Genomic DNA, 17923 nt, shown 5'->3' with positions numbered 1-17923 from the left:
AATTTACATGTACTTCATGATGAAATTGTTCCTTTGACTGCATAATTCATGGGCCAAAATGAAATATCAACAAATATATATTTGGGAGCACAAAAAATGATCTAATGTTCCAATTAATGTAATTAGGTTACATTAAAACCTGGCAAATAACATGTCCATGTGTTTGTTATAGAATCTTAATAATTGTAGTCATTTATTGAATACTTACAATATGTTTGATATTATTTTATGTGTTCTAAATCTATATTTCATAATGATCCTTTTGGGAAGGTATATTTATTATCAGTTTCATTTTATCAAATGAGAAAACTAAGGCACAGATAGATGAATTTAGTAACTTGCTCAATATCACACAGATAAGCAAATGAAGGAACCAAGATTCCAACGTGGGCAGTCTGATTCAGAGACCTGAAGTTCAACCCAGGGTGTCTCACTGCCTCATATGTATATATAGAGTTATACCTACATAAGTTTAAGGAATCATTATGTAGTGGGGAAGCCATTCTGGATTTAACTCATTTTGTAACCTATAGTAAGGCAATCAAGTGAATGTCTCTGATTTAGAGAAGTTCTAACTTAACTCCATATAGAAATTCTTTTTGTTTTTTCTTCCCCAGAGTTATAGGCATGAATTTTATTGAAGGGAAAGGAAAAGGGGACACTCTCAAGGGAGACAGTAGGTCTCTCAGAAAAGAGAGGGACCCATATTTTTCTAGCTTTAAATTTTTATGATTATATGATTATTTTATGTAAAGAGTAAAATTTGACTTTTCACTTACTAACAGACTAAAAGTGAACCAGACAAAACCCAGCATGATTGAATTTGAAAGCAGATCAACTCTGATGTTTTGTGGTTGAAAAATACACTATTATTAAACCCATTATGTTCATTATATTACTGCATTCCAACAATTGGCTTGATATAAACATTTTTAATACTCATATACACCATTTTATATAATGAAGGTATTTGGAGCCACTGCCTTGATCTTCTTAGTGTCATATAGAATAAATGTTTTTTGGGAAAATGAGCTTTTTAAATTTTTATTTATTATTTTATTGTTTTATTTATTATTATTTTTTTGCAGTATTAGAGATCAAACCCAAAGCCTTACATGTGCTAGGCAAATGCTCTATACTGATCTATATCCCCTACCTTTTCTAAAATTTTAATTTTTTTTGAGATGGCGTCTTGCTAAATTGCTGAGGCTGGCTTCAAACTCTCATCCTCTTGCTAGTCTCTCTAGTAGCTGGGCTTACAAGCATGTACCACTGTGCTGAACTGGAAAATGAACTTTTAAGTGGAGGACAGATTATAATATATACCAAGTTCCCCTCTTTTTTCTCATGAATTCTACTACTTTATTGAAATAATAATCCATATTAAGCCTTTATGAAAATGCATGTAAAATTATTTCTCAGGGTACACAACACAAAGACTAGCATTCATAGTAAAAATATATATAATTCCTTGCCCTTTCCAAAAATCCCTACTTGTATGTTTGAAAGGACCTCCCTCCCCTCCAATAATCTTTTTAATAAAATTCTATTTCCTTTTTAACCCAACTTCTAGCCTTGTGTTTGGAAATAATAACAATAAATAGTTTTCTTGGGACCTTAAAAGATAGTAAAGAGGGCTGGTGTTGTGGCTCAGAGGTAGAGCACTCGCCTAGCATGAGTGAGGAACTGGGTTCAATCCTCGGCACTACATAAAGACATTGTGTCCACCTATAACTAAAATAAATAAATAAATAAATAAATAAATATTTTTTTAAAAAGATAGTAAAGAAGCAGGTAAAATTAAAATATTAACAAAGTGAAGCTTCTACTTATAAAGTCCTTTTAGGTATCACTAAAAATTCATATGAAATTTATAAACATAGCCTAATGTCTTGTTTTTAAGCATTATTAAAATTGTTATATTTTGTATTAATTTTTCCTTTATGGTGTCTACATTTCTTATTTAAGCAGAAGAAGTAGAGGTGAACCATAAAGAGAAAGTCAGTTTCCTTTTACTTTGCAATTTAGAAAAAATCTTTCATCCAAGAACAGAACAGGTAAGTAATTATTTATTCTTTCTTTTTAACACCTTAGGGCTGTATATGTCACCATAATTTGTTAATTATACTCCTAGATCATTGGTTTTCATTTAACTAAGAGACAATAAAGGTAGTCTCTACAGAGTAAAAAATCTTGCAATTTGTAGTTTTACAAGCCTCAATTCTAATATTTGAGAACTCTATACGTATAGAACTATGTTCAATTATATGTTAACTATTTATTTTTAAAAAAACAGGAACAACAAAATGCTGTAAGCTTGTTAAGTCTAGCCCAGTCTTTGTGATTTAAAAATAATATGAATAGAATTGGATAAAGTTTCAGAGAGTAAGAGTCTGGAGAAAGCCCAAGTTGTCTGCTTAGAAAATTGAAGGCTCAGGGTGACTATAGTGCTTTTCAAGTAGATAAGATGCTATTATTCTGAGAATGGTGCTGCCCTTTTTCAATATCCATAGCAGAAAAGTAGTAGGACAAACTTAGGTTAGAAAAGTCAGATTTTGAAATTAAGAATGCTCTAAGATTGGAATTATTTATCTTGGGAAGTTGAAGAATTCCCTTTCTAGAAGATCTTCTAAGTAGTGATTGTCTGCCAAGAATAGCTTATATATCTGCTTAAGTACCCACCATCAGACCTCCTAACCTTGTAATGCTATGGTTATTTTGAAAATCAGAGGGTGATTCAGGGCAACAGAACCTGACTTTAAGAATGTTATGGGGTAGGCACAGTGATGCACGCCTATAATCCCAGCTGCGTTGGAGGTGAAACAGGAGGATTGCAAGTTCAAAGTCAGCCTCAGCAATTTAGCAAGTCTCTAAACAACTCAGTGGGACCCTGTCTCTAATTAAAATATAAAATAGGGCTAGGGATGTGGTTTAGTGGCTGAGTGCCCTGTATTCAATCCCCCAAAAAAGAATGTTATGAAAAAGTACAAAGTTATTTTGTGAGTAGAGATACAGTCATGTATTTTATTGCATTATTGACCTTATGACTATCATTAACACATTCCATTTTTCTGGTTTGTGTCATGTTCAAGTACATATATGTTAACATTGATAGAAATTGAAATGTGGACGCTTAATGAATCACCTCTACCAAGAGTAGAGAGGAAGGTAGGATAAATTTCAAGAAGAGTATGTAGGATTGTTGAGGCCTGTTCTCAAAAATGTGGGATAAGGTGGATATTTCAGACAGTGAGAAGTAGATCAGAATGTGTTAATCTGAGAATAGCATTTGGGAGCAAGGAAAAAGCTGTTCCTCATGTTTTTCCATTGGGTCAGAGGAAAAGGACAAAACAAGGAGAAAATAGTTATATTGGAAAAGGCTCCTTGTGATATAAGGGAGAACAGATTGTCACTAGAGTGAAGTATCAAGAAATTAAAAATAAATTTATGACCGAGTTTGTCCTCAAAGAATTGACTTTCTAGTAGATATGGTTGAAGGGTAGGGTTGAGGGCGGAGGAGGAGGACCAAGAAGTTGAATTGTGTGTAGAGAAAGTGTGGCTGGGAGTGTTTAAATATGAAGATGTGAAGGTCAAAGGCAAAAGAGGCATGTGCTCAGAAGTCAAATAAAACAGAAACAAAAGAAAAAGAAGTCTTTGTGTAGGTAAGGAAGTAGAAAATTGTTAGAGGAACAGTAGGACCATTATGATCTTTCTCATAAACAAGGAAATATGTGGATGATCATTTATGTATCTAAGGACAAAGTGGAGTGGGGTGGAGAAATGGTAATTCAGGCCTGAGAAGGGCACACGCATGTGAAAAGTCTCAAGGTGATTAGCTCCCTTATTTCATAGGGCAGTATTCAGATACATCCTTTTGGGCTTTTTATTGATTGTAGTCAGAGTTTCTAGGCTTTGAGGACATAGGAAACCTCTAGGAAGATCAGGGTAAGGGACAACACTGTAAGGGGATAATGGGGCTGGGAAAAAATATAATATCCCCCTTTTTGCCATTGTTGTACAGAGCTGCAGCATTTTGTAGGAAACATGCATAATTCAAGACTATTCCTGGCAGTAAAGAGTGGAAAGTTTCCTATTGTCAAGTGATAGTAGTTTAAATGAGTTTATGAATCACTTACCAAATAACTTTGGTACTGTGACTTTTGATGAATTATTAATTTTGGGAAATTTTTATTTCATAGTTTTCATAAAAAGTTAATCTTTATTATCAAGTCATTTTTATATTACATAAAATATAGCCATTCACAATTTAGGTTTTCTAATTAGGAGTAATGATGATGGTTGACACTCATTGAGCCCTTCTTAAGTTCCAGGCATTTGCATACACAAATTCTTTTTATACTCATATATCCTTTTGAAATAGGTATAGGTTGAGCATCCCTTATCAGGAAAGCTTTTCAGATTTTGGAGTTTTTCAGACTTTGGAATATTTATCTAGATTTACTGGTTGAGCATCCATAATTTGAAAATTCAAAACCTGAAATGCTCCAAGATCCAATATCCAAAATTTGAGTGCTGATATGACACCCAAGAAGTTTCAACTTTTGAGAATTATGGATTTTCAAATAGGAATGCTTACAGTATTACGCATTCCTGTACTATTAATTTTACTATTACTCTGTTCCTCTTTCTGCCTTCATATGTAGATGAGGAAACTAGGCCCAGAGTCACACCTGTTATGGAGTGGGATTTGCACTATTATCAATCCTTCTGTCTTTAGATCCCAGATGTTGGATCCTGTATACTACATACCTTAAAAAAATATATATATATATATATATATATATATATTTATTTATTTTAGTTGTTTTTAGTTGTTGATGGAACTTAATTTATTTATTTATATATAGTGCTGAGAATCAAATCCAGTGCCTTATACATGCTAGGCAAGTGCTCTACCACTGAGCCACAATGCTAACCCCATACCTTTTTTAACAGGTAAAAAGATGAGTTGAGGATAGGGTTGCTTGCCAAGAATTATACTTTGAATGCTTGGTAACTTGAGCATATTTATGTTGGGACAATTTACACAAAAGTGGCTTTCGTGAGTTGCTACATAGAATGAGATTTATTGCTTCTATAAACATTCTACAAAAATTCAGTGATACTCAGTGATATGAAGGGCTGTTGTCTAGGATAGGCCAGCTGCTATTATTCAAAAGAGCACATCAAGTGGTACAACCATAGTAAACTTACAAAGATCTTATCCTCAGTCTTGTGGTCCTGAAAACTCAAACTGGTCAGTAGGGTCCCAGAAAGGATAAAATTACTCCTACAACATGATGCACCTAATGCATAATGCCAGAGTACAAATTAATTAATTTACAATGAGATAAAACAGTTACATAAACCATGTACCAGGATGATCAGTATATTTTCTTTTTTTTTTCTAAGAGATATTTTTTTTTATTGTTGGTCGTTCAAAACATTACACAGTTCTTAATACATCATCTTTCACAGTTTGATTCAAGTGGGTTATGAACTCCCAACTTTACCCCGTATACAGATTGCTGTATCACATCAGTTACCCTTCCATTGATTGACATATTGCTTTTCTAGTGTCTGATGTATTCTGCTGTCATCCTATTCTCTACTATCCCCCCTCCCCTCCCCTCCCCTCCCCTTTTCTCTCTCTACCCCTTCTACTGTAAATCATTTCTTCCATTTGTATTATCTTGTCTTACCCCTCCTTTCCTCTTATATATTATTCTCACTCCCTTTCCCTCCCACCTCTCATCCCTGTTTAATGTAAATCTTCTTCTCAAGCTCTTCGTCCCTACCCTGTCCTTGTTTACTCCCCTTATATCAAAGGGGTCATTTGGTATTTGTTTTTTAACAATTGACTAGCTTCACTTAGCATAATCTGCTCTAATGCCATCCATTTCCCTCCAAATTCTATGATTTTGTCGTTTCTTAATGCAGAGTAATACTCCATTGTGTATAAATGCCACATTTTTTTTATCCATTCATCTATTGAAGGGCATCTAGGTTGGTTCCACAATCTTGCTATCGTGAATTGTGCTGCTATGAACATCGATGCAGCAGTGTCCCTGTAGCATGCTCTTTTTAAGTCTTTAGGGAATAGACCGAGAAGGGGAATAGCTGGGTCAAATGGTGGTTCCATTCCCAGCTTTCCAAGAAATCTCCATACTGCTTTCCAAATTGGCTGCACCAATTTACAGTCCCACCAGCAATGAACAAGAGTGCCCTTTTCCCTGCATCCTCTCCAGCACTTATTGTTGTTTGACTTCCTAATGGCTGCCAATCTTACTGGAGTGAGATGGTATCTTAGGGTAGTTTTGATTTGCATTTCTCTGACTGCTAGAGATGGTGAGCATTTCTTCATGTACTTATTGATTGATTGTATGTCCTCCTCTGAGAAGTGTCTATTCAGGTCCTTGGCCCATTTATTGATTGGGTTATTTGTTATCTTATTGTCTAATTTTTTGAGTTCTTTGTATATTCTGGTTATTAGGGCTCTATCTGAAGTGTGTGGATTAAAGATTTGTTCCCAGGATGTAGGCTCCCTATTTATCTCTCTTATTGTTTCTTTTGCTGAGAAAAACTTTTTAGTTTGAGTAAGTCCCATTTGTTGATTCTAGTTGTTAACTCTTGCGCTATGGGTGTCCTATTGAGGAATTTGGGGCCCGATCCCACAGTATGTAGATCGTAGCCAACTTTTTCTTCTATCAGATGCCGTGTCTCTGATTTAATATCAAGCTCCTTGATCCATTTTGAGTTAACTTTTGTGCATGGCGAGAGATAGGGATTCAGATTCATTTTGATGCAAATGGATTTCCAGTTTTCCCAGCACCATTTGTTGAAGATGCTATCCTTCCTCCATTGCATGCTTTTAGCCCCTTTATCAAATATAAGGTAGTTGTAGTTTTGTGGATTGGTTACTGTGTCCTCTATTCTGTACCATTGGTCCACCCGCCTGTTTTGGTACCAGTACCATGCTGTTTTTGTTACTATTGCTCTGTAGTATAGTTTGAAGTCTGATATCGCTATACCGCCTGATTCACACTTCCTGCTTAGCATTGTTTTTGCTATTCTGGGTCTTTTATTATTCCATATGAATTTCATGATTCTTTTATCTATTTCTACAAGAAATGCTGTTGGGATTTTGATTGGTATTGCATTGAACTTATAGAGAACTTTTGGTAATATCGCCATTTTGATGATGTTAGTTCTGCCTATCCATGAGTGGGGTATATTTCTCCATCTTCTAAGGTCTTCTTCTATGTCTTTCTTTAGGGTTCTGTAATTTTCATTATATAAATCTTTCACCTCTCTTGTTAGGTTGATTCCCAAGTATTTTATTTTTTGGGGGGATATTGTGAATGGAGTAGTTGTCCTCATTTCCGTTTCAGAGGATTTGTCGCTGATATACAGGAATGCCTTTGATTTATGCGTGTTGATCTTATATCCTGCCACTTTGCTGAATTCATTTATTAGCTCTAATAGCTTCTTTGTAGACCCTTTTGGGTCTGCTAGGTATAGGATCATATCATCTGCAAATAGTGATAATTTAAGTTCTTCTTTTCCTATTTTTATGCCTTTAATTTCTTTCGTCTGTCTAATTGCTCTGGCCAGTGTTTCAAGGACTATGTTGAACAGGAGTGGTGAGAGAGGGCATCCCTGTCTTGTACCAGATCTTAGAGGGAATGCCTTCAATTTTTCTCCATTCAGAATGATGCTGGCCTGTGGCTTATCATAGATTGCTTTTACAATGTTGAGGTATGTTCCGGTTATCCCTAATTTTTCTAGAGTTTGATCAGTATATTTTCTTCTGGGTGACCTAGATGAGAAACCAAATCAAAATCAAGGTGTTTCTTAGTAAACAACAGGCACTTTGAATATGTTTTGTTTTTCTACAATCTTTATCTATTTGAGAAATTCTTCAAGGATTTCATCAATAATAGCTGCTATTGGCATGAGCTGTCAGTCTTTAACTTATAAAAATAGCCTCCACCTCTGGGCCCCACCACTAGGGACTCTGCTGCCATAGAAACAGTTGTTAGTAAACATGGGTATTTTAGAGAATATGTGGGTTCAGAATTGAAGGAAGGGAAGAATCTGTGCAAAGCAGAAGTCCCAAAGGGCACTCATTTCAGCAATAGATTCTAAATAGGATTAGTTTACTTAATTGGGGATCTCTTTACCTAAAATGTATTTCTGTAATATCACTTGAGTCCTTTCCCCTCCACTTTTGTTATAGTGTCTAAAATTTCACCAAATAGCCATTATTTGCTTAAAACTATAAATATCTATGTGTGCCAGATAATCTTGGTAGTTTCTCTAATACCCATTCTCCATTGCTTACCTTTATTTTCATAGGGCAGCAGTGTCCCAGAAAAAAAGCCCATACTAGTTGAAATCAGTCACGAGAATCCCATCCCCCTTTGCCAGTGATTGTGAAGGGAGAGTCTGCAGAGTTCTGGGAGGTCTTTGGCTTTCCTGACAAAAGGGGCCTTTAGTGGCTAGTATTATCCAATTTTACCTTTCTTCATGTCTTAAATGCAAATGTGAACCCTGGAACTGTAGCAGCCATCATGCAACCATGAAATGACAAGCATGAGGCTGCAAATGTGATTCCCACAAGGTGAGGGCTTTGAAGGAGAAAAATTGAAAGAGTCAGGGACATTGTTGAACTTCTGGACTTATAGGAAAAGGTAAGAAGAAGAAAGCTGTAGCCCTTGTTATTTGATAGCAAAACATTTGGTTAACCTGTGCCTGCTATTCCATGGATGGCTGACTTTGTGCAAATTGAGACTAATAGCATTAGGAGAAATGAGAGGAAAAATTTGGAATATTGTCAGGTTTTGGTTATCTCTTGTGACTTTGGTAGAATCCTGCAGGAGGGTGTAACTCAAATGAGTGCTCAGCATGAAAGAGAGGGTGTGGGTAAACATAGTTTTGCTTTAGAGGCACTCTGATTTTAACTCCTACTCTAAATTGACAATGAGCCCCATAATTTGGAATTTTGGCTATTGTTGGAATTGCCTCAAGTATATTATAAAAGTTCAGAGTCAACAGCTAAGAGATAGCGTCTAGGCCCAAAGATTATTTGGAATATTTGAGTAGGGGGCGGGTTGCGGTATTCATACAAGGAATTGATCTGAAGCAAATAAAACAGAAGTTGGATATGTTTTTGAGAGAACTGTGAAACAAAGCTAGCAATTAGTTTGATCTTTTCCTTCCTTCCTTCCTTTCTTCCTTCCTTCCTTCCTTTTTTCCATGGTGCTGGAGATCAAACCCAGGACCTCACACATGCTAGACTAACACTCTACAACTGAACTACACCCCCAGCCCTTACGAGGTTTTATTTTAACCTTCAAGCAATTCTCATCCTTACCTCCTTAATGAAACCAATGTAAGTAGCCTATAGAAGCTGTGGAGCTGTAGGAAGGGTATCCATTTTAAAATCTATCTTAGATAAGGTTGCAGAGCTTAATGACAAGATTCTCAGATTCAGATTAGAAACTACTATATTGTGTAATCAAAGAATTTGCTTTATTGCCTTCCAGGAAGTCTGTGATTTCTGTCTAGTGAGATATGATATGGATTGTGGACCATTGACCATTGTGTGCTTCCCATTATCCCCTTTTTCTGAATGGGAATTTTTATTGAGGTATCCCTGTTTTTTCTTTTTCATCATTATTTATATGGGAAAGGAGAAATTAAGAAACAGATGACTTTTAGCTGTATAGATAGGCAGATAAATGATGTCATATTTGGGCTTGATAGACAAGACAGAAAATCACCAAAGCTAGATATAGTAACTGGATGACATAGAGTTGTCTTTCTTCAAGAGACAATGGATATATTCTGTTTCATGCACAATATTTGCTGAGATTCCAGTAAACTCAAAGTTCTGTGGAAGCTTGGCAAACGCTTTCAAATGAACATACAGGAAGAAGTATGTGTGTATATAGGTTTGAGGACTATAGCAGATAATTTTTGTTGGCCAATCTAATGCCTGTTTCTTACCTCTACCATAAAAATTTAGAAAAGTATTTGATTTTCTAACATTTCTTACTCCTACAATGGCCATATTATGCAATTCTAGCCCATAAGTCTTCTGGAGGACCTCACAGAAGGCTTTCCTTTCTTTATGGAGAAAAGGGTCAGATAGGGCTGAGGTAACCCCTTTTGCTTGCTTTGACTTTAGATGTTGTGTTAGTTTTGCTTTACTGTGACCAAAATACCTGATGAGAACAATATAGAGAAGGGAAAGTTTATTTTGGATGATGGTTCCAGAGATTTAGTCCATGGTCGATCAAGTTCCTTGCTCTGGTGAGGCACTACATCGTGGTGGAAGGGCTTGCCAGAGGGAAACTCTTTAGTTCATGGCAGCCAGGAAGCATAGCAGGGAGGAAGGGGCTGCAGGGAAGATGAACCCTTCCAGGGCATGCCCTCAGCAGCCTGCCTCCTTCAGTCACACCTGCCTGCCTACAGTTACCATCTCAATAGTCCATTCAAACTAGGATGAACTGATTAGGTTATAGCTCTCACAAACCAATCATTTTGCCTCCAAATATTCCTGCATTAACACAGGAGCTTTTGGGGGTATAACTCACATACAAACCATAACATTCCATCCCTGGACCCCCCAAATTCATGTCCATCTTACAATGCAAAATGCATTTAGTTTATCTCCAAGAGTTCCATAGTCTATTCAGTTCCAACATTGCTCCAAAGTCCAAGTTCAGAGTCTCTGAGACTCAAGGCAAACTCCTGGCTATGAACCCCTATAAAATTGAAATCAAGTTACACACACACACACACACACACACACACACACACACACACGTATGCATAAAATATCTCTCTCTCTCTCTCTCTCTCTCTCTCTCTCTCTCTCTCTCTCTCTCCAATATACAGTGGCACAGAGTAAACATTCCCATTCCTAAAGGGAGGAATAGGGGCATAGAAAGAGGGATGGGACCAAAACAAGATTGAAATCAAGTCAGCAAATAAACAAGTCTTATATAATGTCAAATAAAAGTATTATAATGTCTAGGACACATGGTAGTGAGACATTCTCTCCAGAGCCTTGAGCAGCTCCAACCCTTTGGCTTTGCTGGTTGCAGCATGTATGGGCTCTCTCCCTAGCTGGCAGCTTTGCTTGGCAGACAGTCCACATTACTGGCATCTCTTAATTCCTGAGGTCTCCATTCCAGCTTTGGCTTCATCATTACAGCTTCATGCATCATCCTCTTGGGCAGCACAGGAATTACCACCCTGATACACTTTGCTTAGCCTCCCAGACCTTTGAAATATAGAAGCCTCCCTGACCCCTTAACTCCAGCATCCTGCATTCCTGCAAAACCAGCATCACATAGATAATGCCAAGGTCTGAAGACTACTCATATAATATCTGGTCCCCTTGGAAGTTGCAGCAGCTTCTGAGTGCCTGTGTAACTGAACATTGTAAAACAACTTCCTAGGTCACCTGTGTGAGCAGGGTGACCCCATGATCTTTTCTCAAAGGAATTTTCCCTTCTACATCCTTGAACCTGCAATGGGTATGGTCTTTCAAATTCCTGAGATGCCCCAAAGTCATCTTTCCTATTGTCTCCATACAAAGAATTTACCATCTCTTTAGCAGCTATAATTTCTTTAACCACCACAACTTCCTTGGCTCCAGTTTTACTTGCAGTTTTCTGGTCAAACTGCAAGTATTTAATATCCTCTGGCTTTGTTACCACCTCCCCCCTACCCTGATTCTTAAGTAAACCTAGCTAAAAATCTGTCAGCAAAATTCATGCCACTAACTGCTGTGCTGTCTTGAAATTTCCTCCACCAGATTAAAGTCAGCCTCACACAGTCATGGGCAAAATGTAGGCAACTTCTTTGCTAGAATGTAACATGGTAGCCTCTATTCCAATTCCCAACTGAACACCCATTTTCTTCTGAAACTTTATGAACACAGTCTGCATTCCTATTGTCATTCTGGTCTTCTGAATTCCTACCAAAATAGCTGATTAACTCCACTTACAATATTCGAAGACTTCTCCAGCCTGCATCCCCAGACTTTTTCAGATTTCTCCCCCAAACTAGTTCCAAAGACTTCTGAACCACATGGTCAGGTTTCTCACAGCAACAACCCCACTCTTGGTACCAATTTTTTGTGTTACTTTACTTTGCATCCCGTGACCAAAACACCGGATAAGAACAAATTAGAGGAAGGAAAGTTTATTTTGGCTCACGATTTAGTCTGTGGCCAACCAAGTTCCTTGCTCTGGGCCAAAGGTGAGTCAGCACATCATGGTGGAAGGGCTTGACAGAGGGAAACTCTTATGTTCATGATAGTAGCCAGGAAGCGGAGGAGGGGGTAAGGAACTGTAGGGAAGATGAACTTTTCCAGGGCGTGCCCCAATGGCCCACCTCCTTCAGTCACTCCACCTGCCTAGTTACCACATCTGTTATTCCATTCAAACTAGAATGGATTGATTTAGCTGCAGCTCTCACAATCCAATCATTTTACCTCCAAATATTTCTGCATTAACACAGGAGCTTTGGGGGGACCTCTCATATCCAAACCATAACAGACATGGTGCTTGAAGCTTCTGTGACTATTTTGGAACCATTAAGCAATAATCATGAGTGCAAAAAGTTAATAGGAGGATGGAGAAAAAATATTGGCAATATTGTTGACCTCAATGGTTAGTAATGTTATGCTCGAATTCGGGACCCCCAAAAGACCACCAGAGACCAAGATTGATGTAAGCAGCAAAGAAGTGTTTATTTCGAGCTAGCTCAGTCCTCCACGCACACACAGCAACTGGCAACGCTGAGAGCCCCGAGCCCAGGGTTTGCAGCAGTTTTATACACTCTTTGGGGAAGGCAGGGACTTCACATAGCATCTCTTAGTAAATCATCACACACTGCGGGAAAATCATAAAACAACTCTAAAACATGATTAGCACATTCACTGGTGGGAACAAGTTGGGTAGGGGTGACTAGTTACTACAAGAAGGGGATTCCTTTGAACTGATTGGTTTAAGCCAAGAGGGGTATACATTATCAACCACCATAAACTACTGGGAGGGGGGCTGGGTATGTGGCTCAAGTGGTAGAGCGCTCCCCTGGCATGTGTGCGGCCCAGGTTTGATCCTTAGCACCACATACAAACAAAGATGTTGTGTCTGCCAATAACTAGAAAATAAATATTAAAAAATTCTATTTCTTTTTCTCTCTCTCTCTTTAATAAGTAAATAAATAAACAAACAAACAAACAAACAAACAAACTACTGGGAGGATCATCTGGCATCCCAGGTATTTCCCTGTCTCATGCTGATTGATGGCTGCTGGGGGTTGCTATGGATCCCCACCTAGCCTGACTAAGTCAGGGACACCTGGTGCAGGGGATATCTCCTGTTATTTGTAGATAAACAACTTAGCTGTATGGGAATGTGCCCAGGAGTGCTTTGTGGGTCTTTCCAAGGACAAGGGAAAGGCTTTGATCTGAGGTACAGGCTGGTTTCTCAGTAAACCAACCTTAGCAATTGCTCAAGTTTTCTTGCCTTATGAGAGAAACTAGTTCATATTTGCTTAAGGTATTGTGAACTGTGTACCTAATAGCTGATGGCATCCTAAGGGCCAAAGATGTGTGGGACAAAAATCATGTTTTAAAACAGGAAGCCAGAGGTTCATTCAGGGGCTGGGTTTGCTCTTGTAACAACATACTCTTAGGACAGCTTAGAGTTCCCATTAGAGCTACTTTAATTCCTTCTGAGGACAGCTCCCACCATGACCTAAGGACCTTGCACTCAGCTTCACCTTTTTTTTTTTTAATGAAGATTAACACACAAAGCAAATATTAAAACTCAGTATAAATACCTGGACTGATATAATGTCCATTTTTGGATGATTTTTTCTTCTATTTAAATGTTTTTTTTTAATCTCTAAAGAAATCTTAAAGTGCTAACTTTATATAAAACAGACAAATTGTTCAAGTAATTAAGCCAATTTTTATATAACTAAACAAGGAACTAAAAGTAAACGTTAAGTGAAACAGAAGATATACCTGGAGGAAAAAACTGACAAGTTGTATCTGGACAGAGCAATAGAATGCTATTATATCATTGATACTTAACTGGTCATTCCCCAGTGTTAAAGATTAAACACTCAAGAAATGCCAAGGCAAGCATAGAAAGCAAGTTTTATTTAAGAGAGGGACAGAGATGCAGACTTTCCCAGAGAGAAGTGGGGCCCAAAGCTGAGTGCTTATGGGAGGGGGTGGTCTTGTCTCTTATAGATCCAAGAATTCCCCTCTCACCTTCTCTTCTCCATGTACTTGCCTAAGGGCAAGAAGGATCAGCACTGGGGATAATGGCTTGCATTGGAAGTATGAACCCTGGAGATTGAACAGGGAAGTGAGATGGATTTGGAGGTTAGCTGTTAGTTACCCATTGTCTTTTCTTTGATAACCAGCCCTCATCTTCTCAACCCTCATCATTCATTCATTACCTACAGGGCCAGGCCTTCTGTCACTGCCTCAGTTTGTTGAGGAATGTGACATTTCCTGTTCCCTCAGGCCAGACAGGGCTGTGGGCACATTGCTTTTTGGCTAAGAAAGCATGTGGGGAGTCAGAACTGGGGGCTCATTTTATAGAATGATTCTCTTAACTTCACATTCTCATCTATTTGTCCCCTTACAACATTGTGGCCTTCTCATTTTGATTGAACACATAAGCTACAGTTAGGTATCTGCTAGTTTTAGTACACAAATTCCCTTGGATTTGCTAAAATGTGTACTACAATCAATAGGTACACATGAAATCCTAAGGAAAAGCATGTCTCTTAAAAAAATCAACATTGCACACTAATTAAAGCAATCTTAAAAGATTGTTCTACTACTATAAACGAATCTAAAAAGTAATAGATCTTAACAAACTAAGAACTGCACTCTTGTCCAAAAGTTAATTACTCCTGCCCTCACTGCTTTTTCAAGGAAGTACATAGTAACAAATGGCAATTGAGGTATTTGCTACAATGTTTTTCCTTGCTAAAAGAAGGATCCCAGAAGATACAAACAAAATCTTCCTCAGTCACTTTGACTGCCAAGTCTTCCTTTGCATCTTTTGTACCAGCTTCTTGTGGAACTGGATGAGCCCCATGCTGAAACATTGTCATGTAGGTCTCTTCCATCATGACTGTGGATGCCTTTATCTTTATCAGTTTCCTGAGATTCTTTTACTGCCACAGTAACAGGAGGTAGGCTTTACCTTTTAAAGGTTTCACACCATTTCCCTACACTGCCACCCAGGACCAGGCTTCCCATACATGGATAAGAAACCATAATCGAACCATAGCAACAGGCATCTTCTTAATATGTGGCCCAGTCCACATTTTTACTTTTTGGAATAGATTGTTGGCATAGCTCAGCCTTGCACTTTTAATATAATTGGGGAACACCATCTGAAATTTGGTTTCCCATATTGAATTGTATGAAATGCTGAAAATGTTTACAGCCACATAAAAATCTTCAGAAAGAAATTGCCAAGTCTAATAGAATAGGTTTAATATAAAGTCATGGTTTTTGTATAGAGTAATCTTTTAGTTCTGCATTATCAACTGCTGGTAAATTTTTATTACTTCCAAAGTGATATTTTACTCTATATGTTTTATATCAGAATATGTACTTTTCCTTCCAGTTGGTCCTTTAAAATGTTTTCATCGTTTCAGAAAATAATTTTTTCCAGTTGTTTACTTAACTCTATGGGGGTTCAAGATTTTGCTTTTCTATTTTTGCCCTTCTAAAAATTATTTAGTGGTAATAGTCATGTGGCCTGTGTTTTATACCTTAAAAAGATGCTTGAACACCAACCAGAGGGAAATCTGAGGTTAAGGAAAACAGACATCTTTCTTTGGATGCAATTTATAGAAAAATCATATTTGACCTTCAAGGAAAGGTAGGTTTTTTGTTGTTGTTGTTGTTGCTGCTGCTGCTTATTCACACATAGACAAGTTGTGATCTAAATTTTCCTAGAAAAATATTTTACTCCAAAGATTTTGTTCATTTAGATTGAAGCCTAAAATTGAAAGCTTTAAAAAATAATCTGAAGGGGCATGGTACTGCAAATTATTACTAGATCTAAATGCATAAGAAATATTTGAGTGTTGAAATGTGTGGTCTTTACTGTGATTTTCTTGCTGCCTTCATACATAATAGTTTTGTTTTCCTTTCCTGACACACCTGAGTAAAGGTGGCAAAAACTACTAATGTTTTAATATTATCAATGTTAACATCTGAGTGAGAGATTGAATGGATGTTATAACTCCCCCATCCTCTGCCCTTGGGGTACAAACTGTCAAATCTCAACCACTGTGTAAAGGACTTAGAGTGAACTTTAACTTATTGCATTGCTCTACTAAAAATAATAGCTTGTTATTTTAAAATCCAAATATTAGTGTTTTTTAATCATTCCTTTTTGAAAGCAATTCAAAGAAAAAAAGAGGCATTCTTAAAATTATAAAGCAAAATCCAATCAAATGTATTAAGCTGCAGTGTACACAAGGCAAAAAATTCTAGAGTGCATTAAAATTTAATTCTTCTCTTCTGTGTGACTATGTATTGTACCACAGTAGTTTCATAAAATAATATAAGAAAAGTAGGTATGGTAATGAGCTTTGAAGGAGAAAATTTAAGACCCATTACCTCTTTTTAGATATTTTGTAAGATCTCTTCCTCTGACTCAACAAGAAAATTTTAAGACCTTGATGAAATGACTTATTAATGTTTTATCTTTATGGAAATAGTATGTGACCCTTCTGCTGCTCCTCATTCCATTTTTTCTTTTCTATAATAATATAGTTAAAATCCTTGAAGTATAAAAATCTGAGAACCTTATAACTTAGATCATATAAAATATTTAGTTGCTAGATCCTGTGGACATGGAATTAACAATAAACCATACCATCTTCTGCTCTGATAAGATTAGTTTATGTATATAACTTGGAAATCTTTTCTGTATTTTATATCATAGATGAGTCTTGTTTTTAGAAAACTTTTAGGAAGTGAAAAATAGAAAGGTCCACATGATATGATAAGCAACCATTGAATAAAAAGCTTTTGTATCTGGCTTCCCTTTTGTTGAAGAGAGGCTAGAGCGGCTCATTCCCATTCACTAGGTCCCTTTTAGTTACAGAGATGGGATAGAGTCATGAGGGGTTCTGATGATACTTTGGGCTCTGTTGCTACTGTAGGGGGAGGTCATACCTAGTTGCTTCTTTATAATATATTGTATTTTAAACTCATCAATTGGAAATTTCTTGATGAATCTGCTCCTTTCTTAATGTTAACAGTATTTTGGTTAAAGAATAATTTATATACTACAAAGTACACAGATCTTAAGAGTAGAGCTCAATCAATTTTGACATGTGTAGTGAAAGAATAAAATGTATTCTGTACACCCACAATGTATCTAAGACTTAGAGACTGCTTTTGCTAAGAGTACTGGCTCTTCACCTGGACCCACAGATGCCCAGTGAATAACTAAAAGCAAGATAGTAGCTTAGCATCACTGCCTCCATTTTGCATCTGTCTCCTTTGCTCTGAGTCCTTCTTCTCTGAAGTAAATTGGATTAAAAAAATGTCTGATGGATAATGAAAGCACAAATAACCAAGATGGGAGCAGACCTCAACAGATCCAGTGATTCCTTTTATTAAGCTGCGAAGTCAATCAGTCAAGCATTGGAGGGGCTCATTTTCAGGGTAGAAAATGGCCCCTTACAAGAGGGGTCTGTATTTTATAGTAAATTACAATGAGGGTTATTCACTCATTGGAGACTTCAGCAGAACATGCCAGTCAGGAAATTATAAAAGTCTGAAACCCATTTTTTCTGGGAAAGGATCAAGTCTCAAGCCCAGAATTCACTACTTATCTTCTTCCTC

At 37.1% G+C, this 17923-nt stretch overlaps 1 protein-coding gene across 18 annotated transcripts in view; it reads left to right on the top strand.

Annotated features, from left to right (window-relative positions):
• Nrg4 (neuregulin 4) overlaps positions 1-17923 on the top strand; it is a 193779-nt gene that overhangs the window by 5059 nt on the left and 170797 nt on the right. For 12 of the 18 annotated variants that reach the window (XM_078049202.1, XM_078049201.1, XM_078049199.1 and 9 more), the window contains exon 3: positions 1969-2057. The gene's annotated coding sequence lies outside the window, so the exon portion shown is untranslated. The remainder of the gene's footprint in view (positions 1-1968; positions 2058-17923) is intronic. The other 6 variants (XM_078049195.1, XM_078049192.1, XM_078049190.1 and 3 more) reach the window with 1 other exon arrangement.

This window comes from Ictidomys tridecemlineatus, chromosome 5, assembly GCF_052094955.1.
Source record: "Ictidomys tridecemlineatus isolate mIctTri1 chromosome 5, mIctTri1.hap1, whole genome shotgun sequence".
Classification (NCBI taxonomy): domain Eukaryota; kingdom Metazoa; phylum Chordata; class Mammalia; order Rodentia; family Sciuridae; genus Ictidomys; species Ictidomys tridecemlineatus.
Note: the sequence above shows the minus strand (reverse complement) of the source record. Positions and strands in the feature narration are given on the sequence as shown.